Genomic DNA, 26,107 nt, shown 5'->3' on the forward strand with positions numbered 1-26,107 from the left:
ACAATGTATTGAAAACCCCCTGGAGTAGTAAGTTGATTAGATTTTTCCAAATTATATAATATTTCAGAATTCTAAATTCCCTATTGAGGGAAGGGCAGAGGAGCTGTTTTTTCAGCAACAAAAAAACCTTTACACTGCTGTTCATGTTTGTGCTCTAAGTATAACTTGGAATTCACTGAAATATACATGGAATGTAAATTGGCTTGACATTAAAAATGGTTTTAGAAATCGTAGTTATAAGAAGGAACTCCCCTACAGTGTCAGAGAATCACAGATTCTGGGAGTTGGAAAGGAACTTGCTGGCTATCTAAGGCCCACAAAAGGAATTCCCACACTAACACAAAGGACAACTGATCCTCCAGGCTCTACCTGAAGATGTCCAAGGGCAGGACACCCCAACACATGCCTCAACGCTTATTTCAATTCTTTCTAGCTCTATATTGCTGACATCCAGATGCCCCTCAACAACTTCTCAACGTTGCTCTCGAGACTTCTCTGTGGGAACAAACAGAACAAGTCTAGTCCCTTCCCCACAGGGAAGACAATCAAATACTGGAAGCCATTTATCAGGGATGCTGCCCCCCCACCCCAAGTCTTCTCTTTTCCGGGCTGAGCATCCCCAGCTCCTCTGACCATCTTCATTGGGCATGGATTCAAGGCCCATGTTATAAGAGGAGTGAATTGTACCACAAATATTTTTACATGAAATTTCAGGACAAATTTCACGTCACAAGGAACCAGATGTTAAATTTTGCACTTTCGTTGTTCATACCTTACAAAAAACAATCAAGTCACTAAGAAATTCAATATATCAATGTCTGCCAAATCAGACTCCTTTATAACATACCTAGGAAAGATACACAATACTGGATAGGCACCAAACAATTTAGAGGGTAGATAGCTCAGCAGCTTACGCATGCATTGTTAGGGTTCAAGGAGTGGTACTAACAAATTTCTCCCTAATATTTCTCAGACCCTCCCCCTCCTACCATACACTGTTCCACTTACAGCTAGTTACTACTTCAGATGACATGTAGGACCTCTCCTTTTCTGGGGGGGGGTAAGAAGAAAGGGAGAAGACTGGATTATATGCAGATTGTATCCCAGATTTCACTGCCTGTCTAGGGGAAGAGGAATGGGCAAACATTTATTAAGCTCCTACTATGTGCCAGGTACTGTACTAAGTGCTTTACAAATCACAATAATCCTATAAGGGAGGTGCCAGTATTACCTCCTCCTACTACCACCTCCATTTTATAGCAGAGGAAACTAAGGCAAACAGGTTAAATGACTAGCCCAGGGTCAAAGAGCTAGTTCAGTGTCTGGGAATTCTAGGTAAGGTTAACTTTCTTTTATCAATGCAGATTGACAACTCTTCTGCTATTCTCGAGTCTTAGAAAGCTGCCTGGGGCACAAAGGTCAAGAGACAGAACCAGTCCATATAGATAAGTTAGACCTTGAACCCAGGTTCAAGTTCAACTCAGAAGTTGAGTTTCTATCCTATTTCCCCGTATCTACCTCCAAGTGAAAGGTTAGAGATAAGTTATATGGGAAAATGTTATTTTACAAACTCTAACATTCTTAATGTCCTGGGTAAAAGCCTAAGATGTTCAGTGAATCTATAACTATGAAGACAATTTTTCCACATGAAAGCACAAGTCTTGACTATAAAGAAATTAAGAAAAGAAACATCTTACACCATGAACAGTGGAATAGTGTTGCTATTTAAAGTACTAACCTAGTAGTACTTATACTCACAAGACACAACAGAACACAGAATATCTACTATATTCACAGGAAGGTGTGTTGTGAGTGCCCAGTTATATCTCTTGTGGGGATGAGGGGGGAAGACATAAATTCTTTATTGTATTAAAAAAAAAAGTTGCACACGTTAAACTACTCCTTTCCCCCTTCCCCCTCCCCCATCTATTTGTAGAAAGAGATGTATTATGGCTAAAAGTGAACTACAAGGGTACAAGGAAGAGAAGGTTGTCTGTCTAGAAGAATTCAAAGGTCACTGAAAAATCCAACCATCAATGAAAGGCTATTGGATTAGGCAGCAGAATAGCTCCAGAGGTCAAAGCAGGAAGACACGTAGAAAAGACTGACAAATAACTGTAATTCCCCTCAATGCTGAGATCCTAAAGTTTCAGCCTTGGTTGTTTTAACATCTGCAGAGCTCTCAGTTCTGCAAGAGGAGTGTCATTTTTAGGAGTCAGTCTAGACCCAATGACAGGCGACTGTGACAGAACTCTCAGGAGTCTTTTTTCCAGGACAACACACCCCAGGGCTTAGGTGGGATTGCCAGAACCTGCATTCCCTTGGCATGGCTTTCTAGAACCCAGGAAAACCTCTTCCTGACACCTTCAAAATGCACATGCATTTAATAACATCTCCCTACAGCACACATATGGTACTGATAAAAAATTCAGTGGAGCCTCAACAGTGCCTCAACAAACAGAATCAGACCAATTGCTACATCATTTAGGGCCTTCCCTGAGTTAGGAAACAGACCACATGGTCAGCAGGCTCTAAAGTGGGAAAAAACCATTTTTTTGAGCTGGCTCTCAAGGTGAGCTCCCCCCCAACCCCTTGCCTCTGTGCAATTCCCACACTCTGTTCCTATTCTTGCCTACTGAGTCCAAACACACACCCTGAAACCCAGAAGACAGCCACTATGTCCCCCCTAAATCTTCTCTAGGCTAAAAAATTCTCAGTCCCTTGAATCAATCCTCATACAGCATGAATTCTGGTTGCCCTCTTTGTGACCCTTTCTAGCTTATCGACATCCTTCCTAAACTGGGGAGAGCAGGCCTTCACACAACACTCCATGGGGATCCCATCAGGGGAGTAAACAAGGCATATCTCACCACCCTCCTCTTTCCAGGTACCATCTCCTCTCCCCCCTCCCAGACAGGATCCCAGCCTTGTCTAGACTACTGGCCTTTGTCTCCAGATTCTCCCTTCTCCAGTCCAACCTTTATGCAGCTGTCAAACTATGTATTATTTTTAAACTAGAGGGAGAACCATCACTTCCCAATGCAAAAAGCTTCAATGGCTCCTTATGGTTTCTAGGATGAAATACTAATTGGCATTTAAAGTCCTTCACTAACCTTTCTAGGATTATTAAAGCAATTACAAACAATATATTGCAGTCAACCTGGCCTTCTTCAGGTCCCCTACACTCAATATTCTACCTCCAGTTATGCCAGGAATGGACTGGCACCCCACCCCCACCCCAATTCCCCTGCTATAGAATCTGTAGCTCCCAGCTACAGCTCCCCTCCAGCTTCTTTATCTTTGGGGCCTAAAGAAATGAGTGATTTTTAATCTCAAGTCTGTTTGAACAAGTTATAATTCTGTAAGAAGTTAATGAAGGTATATTCTATGTGTTTTTCGGCTTCAACTGGCTTCCCTAAAGTTCTTTCTATGGTGATCCCAAGGAGCTTCCTAGAAGACTCAAGCTTTGCAGAGCATTAAGGGAAGATGGAGCATTGACGACAGGAAAGCACGAGGTCAAATCCTGCACCTGGCACCTGTGTGACCTCAGGTAAGTCACTAACCTTTCCGTGAGCTCTGTTATCCAATGGAAGGGATGGGCCAGATTGCTTGGAAGGTTCCCACGAGCCCTCCAAGTCATATCCTGTGGACTGACTATTCCCAACCAGGGTGTTGAACTGAACCCCTTCAGCGCCTAGATCAATTCCCAAGAAGATGGCAGTCTCAAACCTGCGCCAGGCCCTCGACGACTTCTCACAGATACCAGGGTAAACCCTCTTTATGGCCCTCGTTTGCCCACAGTCTCCCCTACAGCGGGAGCATCCGGACCGCAGTTTCTGCCTTCCTTCGTCTCCCCAGGGCTTACTGCAGCCCTAACTAAATACCTGATGACTGACCTTTCTGTGCCTCAGTTTCCTTCCTTGAAAATGAAGAGACTGGACTGAATGGCCTCCAAGGTCCCTTCCTGGTCTAAATCGATGAAGCCCAAAAGAAAGAAAAGCAAGAGTTTCTTTCCCATGTTTGGTTTCAGAGCCGAAGAGCACCGCTTCCAACTTACGAAGACACTCTCCAAGCCTAAGCTTTCCCAAGGAAGCAGTAGAGACTTTACTCCCTTCCCCGGGAGGTGTTTTCTTGGGAGGGGTTCGGGGGCAGACCCTCTGCAGCAGGGACCCTTCAACTCGGGCGGGGCAGTCACGGACCCCCGGCTCCGCTCGGTGGCTTCCTCTGGGCAAATCGCTCAGCCGCCCCGTGCCTCAGTTTCCCCACCTGTCAAAGGAGGCCCCGGAGTCTGCTCGTACCCCTCGATGAAGCCCCTCACCACCGGCCCCAGGGAACGCGACCCCCGCCCCACGCACCGGGTGGGGGCGAGCAGGGGGCAAACCTAAAGCGCCGCATAAATGCGGCCGGGGCTGCCGGCTGTTTGTCAAGGCACACGGGAAGGTCCAACTGAAAGGCGGCTGTCAATCACCATCTGGAGAAGCCGAGACCCGGACTCCGGGGAGGGGAGGGCAGACCCCCGCCCCGGGCCCTCCCCTTGGCCGGGGATGGGGGGGGCGGGGCAGGATTTCCACTCCGAAGAATGGAAGGCTTTCCCGGCCGGGAAGGATGAGGGGAGCTCTCCGGCTGGCTCTGCTTTCAAGGCTTCGCCGCCGCCGCCTCCGAGCAGCCCTCGGCCCTGGCCCGTCAGTGGGCTCGAAGGCAGGGGGTTCCCCGTCCGCCCGGCCGCCCCGGCCCGCCCCTCCCCCGGCCCGGCCCCCGCTCACCGCCTCGTCGGCGCTTTCGGTTTCCCCGACGTGCGGAACGAACCGAGAACACCCCGGGTCAGCGGGGTCACGGCGGGCTTCCGGCCTCCGCGGGGCCGCGCCGGCTCGGGCCAGGCCTCGGGCTCCCCGCGCCCATGCCGCCCGGGCCCCTCCCCTGGCCTCCGGCGGCCGGGCCCCTGCCCGCGGGGTCTGGGACGGCGGACGCGGAGGGGGAGAGGGAGGGCCGCCGCCGGCGCGGCCCCGTGGTGCGCGCCCCCGAGCCGAGCACGAGCGCTCACGAGCGCGCCCAAGAGCCCAAGCTCGGAGCGTCCGCTCGGTCCGCGCGGCCACGCGACGGAGCCGGAAGTGCCGGCCTGGCCTGGGAGCGCGAGACCCGCGAGGGGGCGGGGCGCCCGGCGGCGGACTACGAGTCCCGTGAGCCTCCGCGACGGGGGCGGGGCGAGCGGCGCCGAAGAAGGCGTGACCGAAGCGACGCCCAGGAGGCGGGCGCCCGAGCGTCGCTCACTCCAGTCAGTCAGTCGGTCGGTCGGTCAGTCAGTCAGTGAGGGAGGGCGGTGGCGGCGGCGGCGACGGAGGAGGAGGAGTCATAGAGTGGGGTAAGCGCCGCGGCCGCGGGGGCGGAGCGAGGGGATCTCTGCTTCTCCCCAAGAAAAATGAGGGGCTCCCGTGTTCTGGTCGGTTCGGTGAAGCACAGGGACCCAAAGGCCTCAAATCAGGCGCCCCTCCCCCCACATGAGAATGCAAGCTCCCTGAGGGCAGGCGCTCCGCCTCCCTAGTAAAAGCTGACTGACAGGAGAAATCAGTTCTATTGGAATACTCATCCAGGTATTAAAAGACAAATCGAGGGCCTTAGGTCCGTCCATCTCTAGATGGGGGACCCTTCCCCCCCCCCAAGTCCTGTAAGGACCCGCACGGGCAAGCCAGACCGGAAAACAGTTTGTCCACCCGAGAGTGTGGCCCAGGCCATCAGCAGGCGTTGCACAGGCGTGAATTTAAGTTGTGAAAGTGACACATGATTATAAGTTCATAACACAATTATAATGCTGTAATTATATTTTATATAAAAGTACGCAACCATGTAATATGCAATACAATAAGTACGTTTCGTATATAATTGTATATAAATATATGTGACTATATAGTCCATATATTTTAATATATGAGATAATTGTATAAATATATATAACTACTGTATCACATTTGGTGTATATATACATATATTTCTCTCACATAGGATGAGGTCCTATAAAACAAAGAAAAAGATGCTTAAATTGTTACAAAGGAAAGAATGTGTCTTTTAACGTAGCCATTCACACTGGACCCAGGAAACAGTATCTGTTAAGCCCCTACTACCAGCTTTATTAGATAGAAAATAGAGAAAGGGATGAGTTCCCGGAACCATTTGAAGTCATATAAGTTTTCTTTTGTCATCGTAAAGGAGACGTTCAGTGTGTTTCGTAGTGTCCAAGAGACATCTGGCAGACAAGTAAAAGAAATATAATTACAGCAAGTATAGGACAAAGTAGAGTCAATTATGTTCTCCCCCAAATTCACTTTCAACATCTGGAACATTTGTTGTCTTTCCGTGGTGTCTGACCCTGCATGACCCCATTTGAGGTTTTCTTGGCAAAGATACTGGAGTGATTTGCCATTTCCTTCTCAGTGGATCCTTTGGGTCCGTTTTGTCAAGCAATCTGAGGTTAAGTGACTTGTCCAGGGTCACACAGCTGGGAAGTGTCTGAGGCAGGATCTAAACTCAGTCATGACTCCAGGCCTAGTACTCTTGTCTACTGAGCCACCTGCTGCATTGGTCTGGAGCCTAGTAGGTGCTTTATGAATGATTGTTGATTTGACTTCCTGATATCTAGCCTCTTTGGCCTCTTGGCAGCTTGCTTCCTCCCCACTCTCCTCCCTCACCCCCCACTGTTTCCACTTCTGCCCTCTGGGTCCAACTCCTTCCTTCATTAGAGAGCTAGCATGGCACCCCCTCAGAAACCTTCTCTAGGCTCAACATCCCCTCTTACATGGATCAGACTTCTTGTATTAACCATATACTATACCATCTTGGCTGCCCTCTGGATGTTCTCCAGCTTTTCAATGCCTCCCTTGTTTCCTCCTCCTTCCCTTCTCCCTCCCCCCTTTAAGGTTTTCTTGCTTTTATTGGTTGTTTAGTAAAAGAAACATTAAAATACCTTTGTTGCATGAGTTTAACATTCTAGAACTAGAATTTAAAAGATTTTTCTTTTCTCTTGTAGTAACCTTCCCCCTCCCATCAAAATATTCTATCTTGATTATGTAGAGCCAATAACGCTTGCAAACTTAGAGCTGCCCCTGCAGGGGAACCCAAAAGGAAACACTCCTCTGTTCTTCCGGGCATTTTTTATTGCCTGGAATCTTCCATTGCCCGTTATGTGTGTTAGGGAGAGCTCCAAATGGGGTTTGAAAGGAGAGCTTACCTTTCTAGCTAAGAAAGCACAAGTTGGGTGGAAATAATGGTACAATAATTAAGATGTGCCTTAAGCAAGAAAAGGGAAGCAAAAGCATCATCTACCCTTGCAAAATTCTGGCTAAACTATCAATGTCCATTCTCCCACTTTGGGATACCTGTAGCTGTTCAAAATTTTTTTTTTCCTCTGTGTGGAGCTATAAGCTTTATGATTTCACCTTTCAGAATCTTCCTACCTAAAATTGCCACAGAGCCAACGATCAAATATACCTACCCCACTAAATAACCCTCAAAGATTGCTTGGTGAGACTGCAAATTCATAGAACAAGGTGGGTGAAAATTACTAATTTATTAAATTATTAAAAATCAGAATTTTAAGATTTTTAATGAGAATGTTTAAAGTAAATAAACTGTATACAGGAGGCCATGGGGGTGGCCCAAGGTTCTCACAGCCTCTTCTTAGTTCCAATCTAGGAAAGTGACAAGACAAGTTGGTGTATCTGTTGTCACAAAATCAGCTTTCATAGAGAAGTCTCAGTCTTTGTTGGGAGAGGGAGTGTATACACAAATGACATCTCAAACATTAAAAGTCTAAAAGAAAATGACACAGTTAGAAGGTAGAAAGCTGGTAAGCAGACCAGTTCCTTCACCAAGGCAAGTGTGAGGTTGACTCCTAATGGAATAAAGACAAAAGCAGAGAAAGAAAACTATAGAGCAATATCATTAATGACTGTTGACTCAAGGATAATAAGTAGAATCCATTAAAAATATATCCATCATGACCAAGGATTTATAAATGGAATTCAAGTGTGGTTTAATATCAGGACAATAATAAGAATAAATCTTAATGAGAATAAAACTAACAAGCATTTTATCATGTTAGATGCAGAGAAAACCTTTAATGAAACACAATACTTGTTTGTTCTTAAAACATCAAACAATGTAGGAATAGAAGTTTCCTTCCATTATTTGAGGTATTTTGAATGACAAGTGAACATTACAATATAATAGAGAAACACCAGAAGCATTCCCATTAAAAACAAGTCTTATAAAGGGATATCTAGAGTAGAATAATATTTTTAAAAATCTTTTTTGGAAGAGATCTGTCATCTTTAGTATAGAGAGCTAGTGAAGGAGGCTTTTCCAGAAAGCTACCTGGGTCACTAAGAAGTTAATTAGTCTGCCTGGTGGGGGTCTCACAACCAAGATGTGCTAAAAGCTGGACTTAGGTCACGGCCTACAATCCACTTCACTATGCTACTTTTCAGTAATACTGATAAAGCATAAAATGGGGCAGCTTGGTGGCGCAGTGGATAGAGCTTTGGCCTTGGAGTCAGGAGAAACAAATCTGGCCTCAGGTCAAACACTTGACACTTACTAGCTGTGTCTGCATGACCCCGGGCAAGTCACTGAACCCCAATTGCCTAGGGGGGGAAAAAAGGAGTATTAGCAATAAAGAGGTTAAAATATATGCACACACACATATAGCCTACATATTTTATATAATTTTACTTGATATTATGGCCAGAAAACATAAGGTATCAAAAATAGAGGTTATAAATGATTTAGGTCAAGTAGTCATATATACACTCCCATAAATCATCTATATTTCTATATGATACCACCTATAATTAAGAGAAATGACAATGTATGAAATATTTGGAAATTAATAAGACATGTAAACAATCAAAACTCATTTACTGAATACCTGCTGTGTGCTAGGTGCGAGGAACAAAGACAAAAACAAATCAATCCTTACCTCCAAGGAGCTTATAGTCTATTGGAAGAAACAATATGTACATATAAAAATTATAAACAATACATATATACAAATATATAACATATAAATATATAAACAATATGTACATATAAAAATTATATTTAAAGTAAATACAAGGTAATTTTATGTCATGGCAAGGAGGAGTTAGTAGCCGGAGGGAATCAGAAAAGGCCTCCTGTGGGAGGGAGCATTCGTGCTGACCTTTAGAAGGTTGAGCTTGGAGGGAGAGCATTCTTAGCATGGGGACAATTTGTTCAGAGGCACAGAGATGGAATTGTTATGTATGGGTGTAGTAGGAGAAATCCTGTTAGAATTTGCATGGAGCTAGTCTGCACTCAGTACTGGACATTGCATGATGTCAGTAAAGGACATTTGGATAATAAAGCTATCCTCTTATTTGTTCCCATGTTCCTTCCCCTTCCATGTTCCCTACTCGGGCGTTCTGTATCTAGAAGTATTGTCCATTGAACCTACTTGGATCTTAGAAAGAGTGACTGTCATCTAGGGCTCCCTCTCCTTTACTGCTCATTCTGAGTATTTTCAGGGGAGGAAGGAACTTAGAGCATGTATTTGTTTAGGTGAGCCTACTTCCGACCTTTGGCTTCCTCTTCCTCAGCGTGGGTGCCCAGACATCAATCCTAGACACTTCCAGCCTGGGAGGCAACCTTGAAAATTCCAGAGGTAATGGAGTTTCTAGGTTGACCCTCAGTCTATGACTACTGCACTGTGGGAGGTGCTCACTCTAAGTTCTATACCTCCAGGAGGATGACCCAAGACCTTACCTGGCTTTCCAAAAGGTAGAAACCTTGAAGAAGTTGTTCAGATATTTTAGCATCATTTGAAATTGAGATGGCCTTGTGCTCTGATCAATAAATCAATCAACAAACATTTATTAGGCATCTCACTATCTTCCAGGCACTGTGCTAACTGCTGCAGACACAGAAAGATGTAAAACACAGTCATTGCCCTTGAGAAGCTTACAATCTAAATGAAGAATTTTAAAATATCAACTTCCCGGGAGTGTTAGGTCTCTAGGTCATTTTAAGTCTTTACAATTTATACTTTTGAGTCTTTTGTGTTTGGGGGGTGGGGAGAGGGCATAGAAAGGCTGAAATAATAGCTGCCCAGTTTTCAGGTGTACATCATACATTCAATACCTTAATACATGCTTTTGGGGAGACCCTAGATTTGATTTCTACCTAAGTCTTAAGGTTTTTTTCTGGGTCTCCAGGGCAAGGGTATACAAGAAAAGGAGCCTGACTCCTGTCTTTGGAGACTAGGTTTCCCCATGACTGACTTTAGTTTCAGTGAGAACTGAGAGGTCCTTTAGGTGGGAAAGGACATCTCTAATTCCCCCAGCCTAATTCTAATTTGTAATTACCTGAACTCGACTCTATAGTGCATGAAGGAAAGTAATGCTTAATAATCCTGGAAAAGGAGAGTAGAGCCAGATTGTGAAGGACCATAAGTGCCAGACATTGGAGTTTATATTTCATTATAGAAGCAATGTAGCAATATAGAAGCCCTGGAATTTTTTGAGCAGGGGAATGACATGCTATATGTTAGAAATATTACTTTGACAGCTGTGTGGAAGACAAAGTGGAAAAGGGAGAGAATTGAAGTTGGGAGATTTATACAAGAAACCTTTACAAAAACAACTTCAGAATGATTTTGACTGAAACTGAGGAAGAACCAAATAAATAAATGGTGGGATATTTTCTACTCATGATTAGGTTTAAAAAGTATAGCAAAATTTGCAATATTTCTCATACTAAGTGCAATGCCAAAAGGTTATTTCATAAAATTAGATAAAATCAGATAAAATCATAAAATTCACATGGAAAAACAAGTGGGCTAAAATATCAAAAGAAGAAAAAGAAAACTAGCGAGGAGGAGCTGGCACTATCACATAACAGAATGTACGCTAGAGCAATTGTTTAAAAAACTGCCTGGTGCTGGAAAAAAAGAAGACAGAAATAGGTAAATGGGATAGAATAAGACTGAAGTGTCAGACATGCAGCTGCAGCATTCCTTAGGGAGGAACCAGATTAAAATGCAACTGGGAAATATTTAACAAAATAAAATCTAAAAACATAGATAGTAGTAATAACAGTTTCCTAAGTTAATATGCAGCCCTCACAGAGCCTTATGTATAGTTCAGTGGTTCCCATTTCTATATGAATTTAATATCACTGGAATAAAGGACTCAGAAAAAGAATCCAGTGAATATAGAAGATTAGTTTGATAAACCCACACTAAAAAACCATGAAGGAATAGACTAATTAAAAACAGAATTACAGAATTTTAGACTTGGAAAGGCCCATGGAAGCATCTAGTCCAACCCATGCCACTGTAATATACCCAACAAGAGCTTGCTTCTGCTTGAAGAGCTTCACTGAGAGGAAATCTGCCCACAAGCACTGACTCTTCTTTGGCACAGCTCACATTAGGAAATTTTTCCTGACATCAACCTAAATTTGCTTCTTTGTACCTCTACTCATTTCACTTATTTCTGGCCTGGGTTTGGGGGAGATTGGGGAGCAAAACAAGGGAAGTCTAATCCTTCTTCCACATGATAGCCTTCAAATATTTCAAGACAGCTGTTGTGTTCTCTATGAATCTTCATTTCCAGGCTAAACATACACAATTCCTTCAAACATGAAAGGGACTTGAGGCCATTCACCCACCGGTTTGTCTTCTGGGCATGCTCCAGCTTATCAATGTCATTCTTAAACTGAAGGCCAAGAACTGACCACAATACTTCAGAAATGGTCTGTACAGAGCAGGATACTGTGGAATTATCATCTCATTTCTGGAAACAATGTCTACAAGGCAGCTAGTATCACATTAGTTTTTTGTTTGTTTGTTTGTTTTTGACTTCTTTTCTGGGCCAGGATGAACAAAGGGCCAGTTCAGTATACTTGGTTTCAACTCCATGAAACAAGATGCCCTTCTCAGGATAATCATCATTTTTAACCTCCTCACCGTGCTTCTGGCTCAGTCTTGGATATTCAGCACCTTCAGACCTTCCACAGGCTCTTCTACTCTCTGATTGGAGGACTGGAGAGTGTTGCCCTAAACTCCACCCAAAGCCTTTCTTTATAGGCCAGGAATTGAACACTCAGCTCAGTCCATTTTCTGTCCATGGAACAAGATTCCCCCAATGCCAAAGGTACCCCCTGGTGTCCCTCCTACCTCCACCTTCCTTTTGTGTACTATTTTCCCACATTAGATTGTAAGCTGCTTGACAGCAGGGACTGTCTTTTTCTCATTTGTATCCTCACCACTTAGCACAGTGCCTGGCACATAGTGGGTGCTTAATAAATATTTGTTGAATTGAATTGAAAATGCAATGAGGCACCCAGAAATCATAAAATGCAAAAAACAAGAGCAAATTAAAAGAAAAAAACACTTTACTAATCACAAGAAATTGAAAGAAAACAAATCCTAGTTTAAAAAGATGCAAAAGGATACTTTCTTGGACCATGACAACTGGCCACACCAGGTGAGGAAAGCATTCCCAGCACTCAAGAAGCACTCTGACAAAACTCTGATGCTCATTGCCCCCAGGGTAAGTCCTTTATACTTCAAACAGCCGGGAAACCAGAAGCTGCCTCCCAGACCCATAGAGGCCTCGCTGCCCGATTTACATGTAGCTGTCCGGTTGTTGTTTTGTCATTATTGTTGCTTGTCCTTTGTTCTTGAAGAGGACCATGATATCAGGGAGGTGATACCTTGACATGCAAGAAAATTGGATTGAAGTGAGGGAGGCCTGCGCAAAGTCACCAGCCTCACTTTCTCCTCCAGAACCATCTGGGTCCAGTGGCAAGATACGGATCAGGATGACTGGGGATGGCCCTCAGCTGCCCATTATGTATGATACTGAGTGGAAGCTGCCAAAGAGGAAGGGTCAGCTGTCACATTAAATTGCTGACTCACTATCTTTTTCAGAGAAACTGCTGGGAAAACTGGATGGCTGTATAGGCAAAGGGGGGGAGGGGCAATGGTTTAGATCCACACGTTATACCATGTCATGATAACCTTTAACCAGATCAACAATCTGATTTCTTAAAAAAACAAAAACAAAAACAAAACTAATCATTAAATGACATTAAATGAAGGGATATGGGAAAATGGGGCCACTAATGCACTGTTGGTAGACTTGTAAACTAGTCCAACCGTTCTGGAGAATAATTAGAATTATGCCCCAGCTATAAAACTAAGCAGACTCTTTTTTAAAATTAATTCATTTTGATTTATCAACAATCACTTCCATATGCTTTTGAGTTTAAAATTTTTCTCCACCTTCCTCCCCACCACCCTCCCCGAGATGGCGAACAATCTGATATAGACTATACATATACATTCCTATTAAACATATTTTCACATTAGTGATGTTGTAAGTAAGAATTAGAACCAATAAGAGGAACCACCAGAAAGAGGAAACAAAACTCAACAGAAGAGAAAAAACATTGCAAATAGTATGCTTCAATGTGCATTCAAACTCCATAGTTCTTTCTTTGGATGTGGATAGTATTTTTTGGATTGTGGATAGGCCTTTGGAGATGTCTTAGATCCTTGTATTGCTGGGAAGGGTTAAGTTTATCGATATTAGTCATTGCATGACGTGGCTGTTATTGTGTACAATGTTCTCTTGGTTCTGCGCACTTCACTCAGCATCAGACCATACAGGTCTTTCCAGGTTTTTCTGAAATCAGCCTGTTCATCATTTCTTATAGCACAATAATATTCCATTACATTTACATACCACAACTCATTCAGCCATTCCCCAATTGATGGGCATCCTCTCAATTTCCAATTCTTTGCCACCACAAAAAGAGCTGCTATAAATATTTTTGTACTTGTGGATCCTTTTCCCATTTGTATGATCTCTTTGGGATATAGCCCTAGAAGTGCTATTGCTGGGTTAAAGGGTATGCGCATTTTTATAGCCCTTTGGGCATAAAAACTAAGCATACTCTTTAAGCCAGCAGTATCATGACTAGGTCTATGTCCCAAAAAGATCAAAGAAGTAAAAGGGTCTATACATACAAAAATATTTTAGCAGCTTTTTTGTGGTGGCTAAGAATTGGAAATGAAGGGGGTGCCTTTAATTGGGAAATCGGTAAATAGGTGGTGGTGTATGAACGTGATGGAATACTATAAGAAAAAAGTACTATAAGAAAAGACAAAAGGGATGATTTCAGAGAAACCTGGGAAGACTTTTATGAACTGATGTGAAGTTAAATGGGCAGAACCAGGAGAACAATCTACACAGTAATAGCAACATTCTAAAGATAATCAACTGTGAAAGACTCATTTACTTTGATCAATACAACAATCCACTGCAACTCCAAAGAACTATGTAAAATGCTATGGACTCAGAGCGCAAATTGGAGCATATTTTTTCTCTTTATTTTTCTTGCTTTTTGGGGGGGAGAGGGAGGGTGGGAAGAACTTGGCTAATGTGTCAATATGTTTTGCATTATTTCATATAGGTATCATTTGTTACCTTCTCAGTGGGTGGGGGTGTGGTGGGAGGAGGGAGAGAATTTGAAAAAAAAAATTAAATCATTTAAGAAGTGGAAGAAAACAAAATAATCTCAACTTTTGAGGGGAGGGACAGAAGAAAATCATCAGAGACAAAATCAGTGTGTTTTATATGATTAAGATAAAATAATTTTATACAACAAAAGCTGTAGTTTTTTAAAACATTGGGGAAAATATTCTAAGTAAATACATAAATTAAAGTTTTGACACCCAGAATCTTCATCTAGGGCAAACCCACTAATCCTGAGTGTTCCACGGGACTCTGTCCTGGGCCCTCTTCTCTTTTCCCTCCATACTATTTCACTTAGTGACCTCATCAGCTCATCAGGATTTAATTATTATCTCTATGTTAATGACTATAAAATCTATTTATTCAGCCCTAACCTCTACGCTGACCTCCATTCTTTCCCTTTAAACTGCCCCCACCAACTTCCCTAATATTGTCAAGGGCACCACCATCCCCTGGGTTCACAACCTGGGGTCTTCCTTGGTTCCTCACTCTATAATCCCACCCCACCCCTATTTCCAATCTGTTGCCAAGACCTGTTGATTTCACCTTTGCAACATCTCTCCAATCCTCCTTTCCTCTGACACTGCCTCTCCCCCTCCCCAGCCCTCCCTCCATGCAAAATCTCCTTACCTCACTCTCAGACTGCTGCATTATCCTGCCAGTGGGGCTGCCTGCCCACTGCCTGCCCAGTCCATCCTCCATTTAGCTGGCAAAGTGATTTTCCTAAAGCACCATTTGACCATGTTACCCTCATATTCGCTTAACTCCTTTGGCCCCTGTAACTTCTAGGATCAAATACAAAATCCTCTGATGGGCTTTCAAAGCCCTTCACAACCTATCCCCCACTCCCCCAACTTTCCTGGTTTTCTTATACCTTAGACACCACTCTCCATCCGCCCCCCCGCCCCAGCCAATGTATTCTATCCAGTTATACTGGTCTACTTGCTGTTCAGTGGACAAGACACTTCATCCCTCAGCTCCAGGCATTTTCTCTGGCTGTCCTCCATACCTGAAATGTTCTCTCTCATCTCTGCCTCCAGGCTTCTTTCAAGCCCCAGATAAAATCCTACCTTCTATAGGAAGACTTTCCCAATGCTCTTGATTCTGATGCCTTCCTTCTGTTAATTATTTCTTATTTATTCTTCATATAGGTTGTTTGTACATATTTCTTTGCACATTCTCTCCCATGTTAGATTGTGAGCACCCTGAGTTGAGGGACTGTCTTTTACCTCCTTTTGTATCCCCAGTGCTTAGCACAGTGCCTGACACATTGTAACCACTTAATAAAAAAGCTAACGGACAAAATCTTAAGGGGCTAACCCATAATTTATAAGACTGATGGTACACTTCTAGTTGAGCAGTGTTCAAAGGACATGAATAAACAATTTGCAAAGAGAAAAACTGCAAGAAAAGATGTGGAAAACCCCTAATAAAAAATGTGATTAAGTGAAACTTTAAGAAACCCTCTATACCTGCTAATATGGCAAAAATATTTTAAAAAAATAAAATCCAATGCTGATACAGCTCAGGGGAAATCAGCAATCTCACTGTTACAGGGGTTCATAACTTTTTGTGTCATGAATCCCTTTGGCAGTACGATGAAGCCCGGGGACTCTTTTTCAGGATAATGTTTTTAAGTGTATAAATTAAAACACAAAATTGCAAAGGAAATTATATAGAATTAAAATATATAGAATTACAAAGGAAGTCAAATAAATGTATTAGAATGTAGTTATCAAAATACTAAAAAACAAGTCCATGAACCCCAGGTTAAGAACTATTGTTCTAATACATTGTTGGAAGTATTGCATATTGGTATGTATATTTTGGAGAACACTATACCGTTAGAGTGACAAAACCTCACACCTTTTGACCCAGTGATTCAGTAAAGGAAACTGTCCCCAAAAACATACTCACAGCTTTTGTATTTGTAACATTTTTTAAAAGAAACAATCTGTATATACAATATTTAGAGAATGAATAAATTATATAAGTATAAAGGAATATTGCACTGTCATAAAATGTGAAGTGTGAAGCACACAATGAAATATAGAAAGACTTGTACAAAGTGATGCAGAATGAAATCAATATAACCAGAACTAACTACAACAACATTTTTTAAAAAAGGAAAGAAAGGAGGAAGGAAGGAAGGAAGGAAGGAAGGAAGGAAGGAAGGAAGGAACAGGCCTGAAAGCAGATGAACTTTGGGCAGGCCTCAAAGGGAACACAGAACAAAAATATTTGAGAAAATGCAATATAATTTTTTAAACATTGAAAAGTACTTTAAATATTTAAAACATTGTTATCAATTTAGCTTTGATATATTAAAGGTTAGGACGGTGTTTGGGGTAATATTCTGTACCCATGTTCTGTATATTTGATAGATTTTTTTTGATAGTCATAATCATTTAAAAATAAAATGTAGAACATGGCCTAAGTTAGTTTAACATAAAGGGAGGCAGTGTGGTGTAATGGATAGTATGTTAGGATTAGAGTGAGGCAGATGCAGCTTCACATCTTACCTGAAGAGATTACTTAATGAGTACACTATCTTCTTCTCTTTTTCCTAGAGATCATAGTATCCTAGATTTAGAGTTATAAGGAGCTTTAGAGGTCGTCTATTCCAATCCTTTATTTTATACATGAAGGAACAAAGACCTAGAAATGACATGCTCAGGGCTGCAAAGAGACAAAGATTCAAACCTGGGTCTACCTTGGTATACCAATATTCTTAATACTTTTTACAGGAAGTGATTCTCAACTGCCCAGAGAATGGGGTCTGACTTGTATAGTCATCAGTCTCTTCTTCTTAAGGCTAGCCATGATAAATTTCAGGGCAGGAGATACACTATAGTCTGTAAAGAATTAAAGTTGGGTATTATACAGAAGGGCACATGGTGGGTATGTGTAGGCTATAATATATGCGAAATGAAGAATCTCACACAAAAGTGACATAAAAAATATTATCAGCAGCCTCTATGACCAAAAAAAGGAGGTGGAGCAGATGGATAACCTGCATCTTCCTTCGAGACACACACAGTAGCTAGAGATCCTGGCAAAAATACTAGAATACAAAATAATTAGAGAGTGTTGGGTATTAACATTTTGGGAGATCGAAGAAATTAGGTGATCAACCCCCTTTTCTCTGCCAAACCATATTCTTTGCTTCTTTCAAAGTCCAGCTTCAGACTTAGGTCTTCCATGAAGCCTTTTCTGGGTACACTACTCAGTGATTTCTCTTGCAAAGAATTACTATAGCTTTTATGTTCTACACAATCAAGTATACATTAACTTAAAAGCTATCTAGTTGTTTAATACTTATATATCACAGGTTAGTTAAGATTGTAAACTGCATAAAGGCAGGTATGTTTTCTCTTTCTTCTGTTCCTTCCTTATTATGTAGGCCTGGTGGATTGGTAGGAAATTTTTACTAGTGCCTTTAGAAATGCTATAAAGACAAGAAGAAATCGTATTGGACCAAGAAATTGTAACTTATAAGTTAGGTATAGTTATCTATATAGTCACTTCAACCGGGGAAACTGAGAGGGAGTATATAGAGCTAAGAATTGATAGCCATGGAAAATGCTTAAAGTAAGGGAGTAGAGAAGAAATTCTCAAGGAGCAAAAATGTTGGAAAATCAAGAGAGGACAATAGCATTCAGAAACCAAAGTGGATATCAAGGAGGGGTGCACTGTGCCTGCACAGAAAGATTGGGGAGGATGGGGTAGCCATCTGTAGAGGAGCAATCTCCTACTTATTAAATGAAGCAATGACAGCACTCTTAGGCCTAATGATCCACTGTTGTATTATCTAGGCTATGAACGGGCTTAACTATAAAGTATAAAGAAATAAAAATACATGAGAAAAAAATCAATTACATTGTCAAAGTAAAAGAAATGTGGTATGCAATAACATGGAGAATGAGAAATTTCCTCATGTTTTATGGTTACTTCTGTGTTTACCTCTGGAGGATGAATTTTCTTTTTCTTTCTTTCTTTTATTTTTTTTTCTTTCCACATCTAAACACAAAGAAGGAAGATTTATAATTCTATCATTAGACATATCTATGTTATAAAAATGTAAAGGACAAAATGAGCTTTTTGAAGAAAAGGCTTTTATAAATGTGTCAAACAATAATCAGAGATTAGCAGATTGAAACTTCAAGATCTATGAAAAGATATTAAGCTAGACTTAACAATAGTCATCTAGAAACTGCTGAGTCAAAGTGGGAAATTTTCAACATTCATTGCATAAGGTATTTTTTTTCTTAACTGAGATTGTTAACTTTATAATAGTTTTGAAAATAAAAGCATACTTTCTCAATTTACATAGGAAATATAGCTTTGACTATCACTAGTTGTCTTGAGTTTCAATTTCCTCCTCTATAAAGTGATAACAATATTGTTTGCATTACCTGCCTCATAGGGTTGTTATAAGGAAAGCCCTTTGTAAATTATGCAGATTGGTCAGACTTATTGCCCCCTCTCTCACCCCACCTCCATACACAGTAGGAGAAGGAAATAAATTGATGGAAATAGCCAGTGACTTATGAGTGCATAAAGTACAACCACTAGCTGCTAAAGAAATTGTATCAATTCAGGTGTGCATTCTTATAATAAATAATAATAGTAATAATAGCTAGTGCTTACTATGTACCAGAAACTGTGCTAAGCGCTTTACAATTAATATCTCATTTGGTCTTCACAATAACTCTGGGAGGTAGGTACAATTATTTTTTTTAATTTTAAATTTATTTATTTCTTTTTAGTTTTCAACATTCACTTTTATAAGATTTTGAGTTCTAAATCCCACCCCCCTCCACTTACCCCCTCTCCAAGACAGCATGCAATCTGATATAGGCTATATATGTAGGATCATATTAAACATATTTGCACATTAGTTATATTGTGAAAACAGAATCAGAACAAAAGGGAAAAACCATGAGAAAGAAAAAACAAAAAACAACAACAAAAAAGAGAAAATAGTATGCTTTGATCTGCATTCAGACTCCATAGTTCTTTCTCTGTATGTGGATAGCATTTTCCCTCATGAGTCTTTTGGAATTGTCTTAGATCATTGCATTGCTCAGAAGAGCTGAGTCTAACAAAGTTGGTCATCGCACAATGTTGTTGTTACTGTGTATAGTGTTCTCCTAGTTCTGCTCACTTCACTCAGCATCAGTTCACGTAAGTCTTTCCAGGTTTTTCTGAAGTCTGCTTTTTCTAATGGAACAATAGTATTCCATTGCATTTATATACCACCACTTGTTCAGCCATTCCCCAATCTGTGAGCATCCTCTCAATTTCCCATTCTTTGCCACCACAGAAAGAGCTGCTATAAATATCTTTGTACATGTGAGTCCTTTTCCCTTTGTTATGATCTCTTTGAGATACAGACCTAGTAATGGTATTGCTGGATCAAAGGGTATGCGCAATTCTATAGCCCTTTGGGCATAGTTCTGTTTGGAACTTCTCCATTCTGGAAGTTGTCCAGAATGGTTGGATCTGTTCACAACTCCACCAATGCATTAGTGTTCCAATTTTTTTTCCACATCTTCTCCAACACTTATCATTCTCTTGTTTTGTCATGTTGGCCAATCTGATAGGGGTGATGTGGTACAGTAGGGGCAATTATTATCCCTATTTACAGATGAAGAAACTTAGGTTAAGTGATTTGCCCAGGATTACATAGCTAGTAAGTGTCTGAGGCCAGATTTGTATTCAAGTTATCCTGGCTGCAGGCCTGGACCTTTATCCACTGTGCCACCTAGTTGGATGAATGAGTGAATTAATGAATAAAAAAAGCATTTATTAAACACTATAGGCAAAGCACTGTGCTAAGTGCTGCTGATACAGATAGAAAAGTAAGCCATTCTCAGCTCTCAAGGAGATCACATTATAAAGGGGAGATAATCCATTTGGAAGGTTTCAGCTGTCAGTCAGAGATGGAAAGATCCCATGGTCCTTAAAGTGGCAAAGCAAATGGTAATGCTTCTTTAAAATCATGCCATTTCTAATGATAAAATTATGTCAGTTTGTGACAATGAATCACTAGACAACGCCAAAGACTTTGGGGGCAAGAACTTTCTTTTCTGGGTCTTCAGTAACTAAGTAGGTAGCCCCTGCAGGAACAGTTGCCAGGCTGCATCTCCACAGTGTGGCAGTTACAGGACCTTTGCTAGAAATATTGCTGTCCCAAAGCTCTTTGAGTTCAGGGTCCTGGGATGTCTCCATGTGGGTCTGAGGGAAGATGGTGGTTTGACTTGCCTGGCACATCCACATGCTCATCTCTCTTAGTGCCTTGCTGCTTCAGCTAGGTTGGCTTGCCTACCCTGTGGATGCTTCTTCACTGGAGTTATTTCCCTGGATGATCTCTTTGATGATGGGGCTAGAAGCAGAAACTATGGTCTGGGCGGGGAGTGTCGGTGCTGCTACTTTTAGGACTTGTGCTTATCTGACTGTTGGTGGCATTTTGTCAACAGTTGTTGCTGGTTGGTGGGAAGAAGGTTGACACCTTTTCCATAATGATTTCTCCTATTGATGATGGCTTGGCTAGAAGCAAATGGAGTGGTTTAGGGTCACTACTATTCCCAAAGCTCTTGGGTTCAGGGTCCTGGGCTGTCTCCATTGGGGTCTGAGGATAAATGGAGGAAAAAAGTAATGGTGATTGTTTGACTTGTCTGGCTCTTACTGCCTGTTGTCTCTCCCTCTCCTTCTTTGCCTTCGTAGATGGATGGGGTTAGATTATAAAACATACCCAAGTAGCTTGTTTATTTCTTTATACAAAAATATGTATGATTCTGTGACTGTGCAGTACTTAAGTCAGCCTGCATTCCTAGGTGGGTGTGGACAGTTCCTGATCTTTCTGTGCGTCACAGTGTATTTCAGGATCAGAACAGATGGATAGTACCTGTGGTGGTTATGATGCAAGTGTGCACACATCTTCTTAGGATGCTTTGTATTTCTGTAGCACTCCTTCCTCTATGGATGAAATACCGTAATTGCATAGGTGAGCATGGGTTTGGCCTGTGTTTGAGCTTTCTTGATAATGGTTATCAGTGTTATCTATTGGTTAAATTTCGTGGAAACACAGAATTTAGATTTGTCTATCTAGTCCAATCCATACCTGAAAGAAATCCCCACCATGACATTCTTGACAATATCATCTGTCCTTTGCTTTATGATCTCTAATAAGAAGGAAACTACCACCTCTTGAGGAAACTCACTCCACTTGGGGGCAACTCTAGTTGTTGGGAAGACTTCCCTGAATTCAAGCACATATTTGCATCTTGGTAACTTCCTCTCATTGCCCTTGGTTCCTCTCTTTGAGGTCAAGCAAAACAAGTGTAATTCCTCTTCCAGTTGACAGTGCTTTAGATATTTCAAGACAGCTATCATGTCTCCCCTGAATCATGATGCTCTGTTCTCCAGCTAATCATCTCTAGTTCTTCAACCCATCCTCCTATGACATGGACTCAAGGCATTTCCCGATCCTGATCATCACTGTCCTCTGGATGCTCTCTAGTTCGTCAATGTCCCTATTAAACTTTGCCCATAACTGAATACAGTATTCCATATATGGTCTGATGAGGGCAGAGTATGAAAGAATGACCTCCATCTTATTTCTGGGAAGTATGTGGTAAGGACAATGAATTATCTTAGGTAAATTTCCTGAGGGTAAGCAATATATATATTTTTTTCATTGAATATCTAACCAAAGAGAGACAGTAAACTTTAAAGTACTATGTAAATATGAATATTGAAATTATTACAATGTAGAAGAATAATTTGATCTTTATTTTTTTTAGTTTTATCTTTTTGGTCCACTAATCTTATTTTCTCTTAGCTAATTTTCTGCTTTAGTCTCTCTGTCTCTCTGTCTCTGTCTCTGTCTCTCTCTCTCTCTTTCTCCCTTTCTCTCTCCCTCTCTTCCTCCCTCCTGGTAAATTATTACCTCTTGTTAATTTTCTCTCTTTGAGACAAACAGAAAGCTATTTTGTCTACCACCCAAGTCATTGTTATAGGCATATGAGAATTGAAATACTTTCTATGTTGATCATATGATGAGCAAAATTCCCCAAATATAATAACTTTTATTATATGTGTATTATAAAATTAAAATGACAGAATTATAAAGAAACTAACAATGTCTTAATTAAGGGAAGATTAATATTAAAACCACCTTCAAAAATGTAAAATAATTTTAAACCCTAAATCTCATAGCTCTGTCCTCAAAGGTTTTAGAGTCAATGAAAATAGGATACCAAATTGACAAGATATGTAAAATGCCAGAATATACCATTGAATATATTAACATGTTTCTGTCTCTCTTAGAATGTGTTCCAGTTAGGCAAATGTTCTGTGCTGAAGACTAAGATACTTGTGAGGTATATCTGGAACTAGCATCAGAGCTCTAAGAAGTAACCCTAAAAGATGACTGCCAGGTGTTTTCTTGGCAAAGACTGCAGTGATGTTTCAATAATATAGATTGCTTGTTCCAACACTGACTTTCTAAGAATACATCACCTGATTAAATGCTTTTCAAGAAGAGTAATACTCTTTCCTGAGCTAGATTGAGTGAGAGCTATACCAAAAGAATGTGGTTGAAGATTTGTTCGAAGTGCTAACATACAGGGAGAGGCTTCCTCCCTGCTGTGGTCCAGAAACCATCATCATACCTGAAAAACCAATCTCTTGGACTTGATAGGGGAATAGAGGCAGTCGAGGGATTGAGCCTTCCCCAATCTTAGCATGACTTTACCCATTGTTAGACCATTCCTACTAGAGTCTGCTGACGTCCTTTGCTTTTCTTTTTTCAATTAGCCAACATGCATTTATTAAGCATCTACCAGGAGCCAGGCATGGTACTTAATGTCACTGATAGAAAAACCAGTCAAACACTACATGCCCCAAGAAACTTACTCTCTCTCAGGTGAAACGATCTACAAACTAAATACAAGGTAATTTTTTTCCCCAGGGGGAAACATTAGCAATTGGGTAGATGAAGAAAGTTCTCTTATTAAAGGCTGTACTTTAAACAAAACCAGTGCAACCAAGATTAGAAGGAAAGCAGAAAGCTAGGAAACAATTTTTACAGCAAGTATCTCTGATAAAGGCCTCACTTCCCAGATTTACAGAGAATTGATTCAAATTTATAAAAATACAAGTCATTCCCCAATTGATAAATGGTCAAAGGATATGAACAGAAGAAATCAAAGCTAGCTATAGTCACATAAAAAAATGCTCTAAATCACTATTTATTAGAGAAATACAAATTAAAACAACTCTGAGGTACCACTTAACACCTATCACATTGGCTATTGTGACAAAAAAGGAAAATAAATATTGGAGGGAATATGGAAAAATTGGAACACTAATCACTAATGCACTGTTTGTTGAGTTGTGAACTGATCCAACCATTCTGGAGAGAAATTTGGAACTATGTCCAAAGGGCTATAAAGCTGTGCATACCCTTTGACCCAGAAATACCACTGCTAGGTCTATATCCCAAAGAGATTTTTTTTTTAAATAAGGGAAACAGGGGCAGCTAGGTGGCGCAGTGTATAGAGCACTAGCCCTGGAGTCAGGAGGACCTGAGTTCAAATTCGGCCTCCGACACATAATACTTACTAGCTATATGACTCTGGGCAAATCACTTAACCCCATTGCCTAGCCAAAAAAAATAAATAAATAAGGGAAAGGTTCTATTTGTACAAAAAAATTTATAGCAATTCTTTTTTGTGGTAGCAAAGAAATTGAGAGGATGCTCATTATTTAGGGAATGGCAGAACAAGTTGTGATATATGAATGAAAAACCTGGAAATATTTATGTGAACTGATGCAAAGTGAAGTGAGCCGAACCAGGAGAACATTGTACAGTTACAGCAACATTGTGCAATGAAAAACTGTGAGTTACTTGGCTATTCTCTGCAATACAATGATCTAAGACAATTCCAAAGGACCCATGATGAAAAATGCTATCTATCTCCAGAGAAAGAATGTGTCCGAATAGAGACCAAAGCATACTATTTTTCACTTTTGTATTTTTTTTTTCATGTTTTTTCCACTTTTGTCTTTTTTCACACCTAAACTAATATGGGTTTTGCATGATTGAACATGCATAAACTATAACAAATTGCTCACTGTCTCAGGGAGGGGGGAGATGAGGGAGGAAGAGAGAAAAATTTGAAACTCAAAAATTTGTTAAAATGAATGTTAAAATATGTCTATGTATAACTGGGGAAAAATAAATTATTATTTTTAAAAAATAAAAAAATAAATAAATGTTCTTCTTGACCTATAGTTTGAAGGAACCAAGGGAATTCTAAGAGGCAGAAAAATAGCAAATGATTTTTTTTCCAATTAATTATTTTTTCAAAATGTTTTATTAATTTATTTTGAATTATCAACAATCACTTACATAAGCTTTTGAGTTTTAAATTTTTCTCCCCCTCCCTCCCTACCTCCCTCTGATGTCCTTTGCTTAACTGAATTTTCTTCAGTGCTAGGCTTATTAGTTATGATTTTAGATTTAGTATTAATTCTTTATGATTAAGAAGAATGATTGTTTCTTTTGTTTACCTGGTAAAATAGTTTAACATCTTTATTATCTCAAAGAACTTTTACTTCTTCACATAAATATTATATCCTGTATATGAAAGGGAAAATGTTGGAGTTTTGAGAGAAATGGAAATAAAAGATAAATTTAAAATAAAAAGGAAATGATGTGATATTTAAAAACATAATTGACAGGATGAGTATATTTACTGTGGTCATTAATGAATGCCAAATGATATTGGAGCTGTTGAAGTCAAGTTTATCCTTTTTCTCTATTATTATTCAGTTTTGATTTCCAATAATGCCTGCGCAGCACAAATGATAAAAATGGAGAGGACCAGATCCAGATTCCAAAACATTCTGTGCTCAAAGGCAAAACATTGTTAGTAGCAGAAATACAATTTTGAATTTTCAATTACATTTACATTCATGAAGAAAGTAATTATTTTTGCTCTTACGGTGTTTTGTGAATTCTGGTCTAAGCTTTTTCCTTTGTGTTTTAGTCAATATTTTCTTTTATGGTTACAGAGCACATAATTAGGTGTCATGGAGTTAATAAATGTTCAGTTGTTGAATATAGGTTTTAGAAAGTATTTACCTTTTGGTGCCTGCCCATTTTAGTTTTAGTTATGAGTTTTCAAAAAGATTGCAGTTTTTCATCTACATCTTTCTGGTCTTGGAAGTTGGACTTGATTACCTATAAGGTCACCTTCTAACCTTAAGATTCAATGATTTTTTTTTTTTTGTGTTTTGCTTTCATATGCCTAACATTAAGAACCATTGCCAGACTCAAAGGATTGGGGGCACAGTTCCCATTACTCTTACATGTCTCTTCTTGACTAGTCTTCAGCAGTCCAGGTTCAGTTTTGGAGGAGACTCTAATAAGAGGAATTGGGCTCCCTTTTCTCATACGCTTTGTCTTCTTAATACTCCACCTAGGGAAAATTACTTGAAGCTTAGGTTTTGACTCAAATCTAGGGTATCCTTACACAGGGGAGTAG

General features: G+C 40.5%; 2 protein-coding genes across 6 annotated transcripts in view; one reads left to right on the forward strand and one right to left on the reverse strand.

Moving 5' to 3' along the window:
• AZI2 (5-azacytidine induced 2) overlaps positions 1 to 4,853 on the reverse strand; it is a 37,648-nt gene extending 32,795 nt beyond the window's left edge. For 3 of the 5 annotated variants that reach the window (XR_003570017.1, XM_027872278.1, XM_027872275.1), the window contains exon 1: positions 4,764 to 4,853. The gene's annotated coding sequence lies outside the window, so the exon portion shown is untranslated. Of the gene's footprint in view, positions 1 to 3,896; positions 3,920 to 4,355; positions 4,378 to 4,763 lie in introns of those variants that run through there. The other 2 variants (XM_027872276.1, XM_027872277.1) reach the window with 2 other exon arrangements.
• A 430-nt stretch (positions 4,854 to 5,283) lies between these two features.
• The window catches only part of ZCWPW2 (zinc finger CW-type and PWWP domain containing 2), a 147,711-nt gene continuing 126,887 nt past the window's right edge, over positions 5,284 to 26,107 (forward strand). The window contains exons 1-2 of the mRNA XM_027871942.1: positions 5,284 to 5,359; positions 7,435 to 7,538. The gene's annotated coding sequence lies outside the window, so the exon portion shown is untranslated. The remainder of the gene's footprint in view (positions 5,360 to 7,434; positions 7,539 to 26,107) is intronic.

The sequence above is a fragment of the Vombatus ursinus genome, unplaced genomic scaffold, assembly GCF_900497805.2.
Source record: "Vombatus ursinus unplaced genomic scaffold, bare-nosed wombat genome assembly UNPS02014799.1, whole genome shotgun sequence".
Classification (NCBI taxonomy): Eukaryota; Metazoa; Chordata; class Mammalia; order Diprotodontia; family Vombatidae; genus Vombatus; species Vombatus ursinus.